Source organism: Bison bison, unplaced genomic scaffold (assembly GCF_000754665.1).
Source record: "Bison bison bison isolate TAMUID 2011002044 unplaced genomic scaffold, Bison_UMD1.0 scf7180017864326, whole genome shotgun sequence".
Taxonomy (NCBI): Eukaryota; Metazoa; Chordata; class Mammalia; order Artiodactyla; family Bovidae; genus Bison; species Bison bison.
The window spans coordinates 2,457,897-2,459,104 of NW_011494898.1; positions in this window are offsets into that span (position 1 = coordinate 2,457,897).

A 1,208-nucleotide genomic window follows, 5' to 3' on the forward strand; every position below is an offset into this window, starting at 1 on the left:
GTCCGACCCTCAGCGACCCCATGGACTGCAGCCTACCAGGCTCCTCTGCCCATGGGATTTTCCAGGCAAAAGTACTGGAGTGGGGCGCCATTGCCTTCTCCATATATATAATCATAGTGAGACATATTAACATTCCTCTGGTAATATTTTTATCAAGTGTGAAAACATAAGAATAGGAGCATCTTGAATGATGTCATTAATAATTTAAATATAATAGATTTCATTTAATTAATTTATGTTAATCTTATTTCCTACACAAATATATTTAAAATTTTGTATCTCAGACATTGTTATTAGATGTCCATAAGACATTTAGAAAACCTGAAAAAAGTTAAACATTACTAAATTTCAAAAAGTAGAATTCTTTTATTGTGTGTGATTCAGTTATACATATGTTATTACATATGTTATATGCACATGTTAATTTTGAAATTATTTTCCATTTAGTTTATTACAAGATATTGGCTATAGTTCCCTGTGCTATATAGTAAATCTTTGTTACTTGTTGCATATCTATTGTTTTAAGTTAGATGTCTAGAATTCTATTCATACTAAGTCAAATAAGTAGAATCAAAATGTCATACATTTTTTAGTTAGGTAACAATTCATATGTTTTCTAAAATACATATATTATACATATTATATATATTTATAAAAAGCATTTATACTATGCTTGATAAAGGCTTGAGAAAAAAACAAAAAAAGAGATGAAGAAATTGGAAAACATAAGTGAAATAAAATGGGAGTGCTGAATATGATGTAGCAAAGTGAAACAAACTACATAAGAGTGAAAGATCCTCATATAGTCCAGTTGTTTTTAAACATGGCTACTCATTAGAAATATAACTGGAGCTCTGACCAAAAAACAGCAATAATTGGGTACTTGTATTTTTCAAAAATTTCCCGCCATAATTCTGATATGCATCTAGATTTTAAAAAGAGATTACATTTCTCTGATAATGAGTGATGTTGAGCATCTTTTCATGTGTTTGTTAGCCATCTGTATGTCTTCTTTGTAGAAATGTCTATTTAGTTCTTTGGCCCACTGTTTATAATGGCCAGGACATGGAAGCAACCTAGATGCCCATCAGCAGATGAATGGATAAGAAAGCTGTGGTACATATACACAATGGAGTATTACTCAGCCATTAAAAAGAATACATTTGAATCAGTTCTAATGAGATGGATGAAACTGGAACTTATTATAC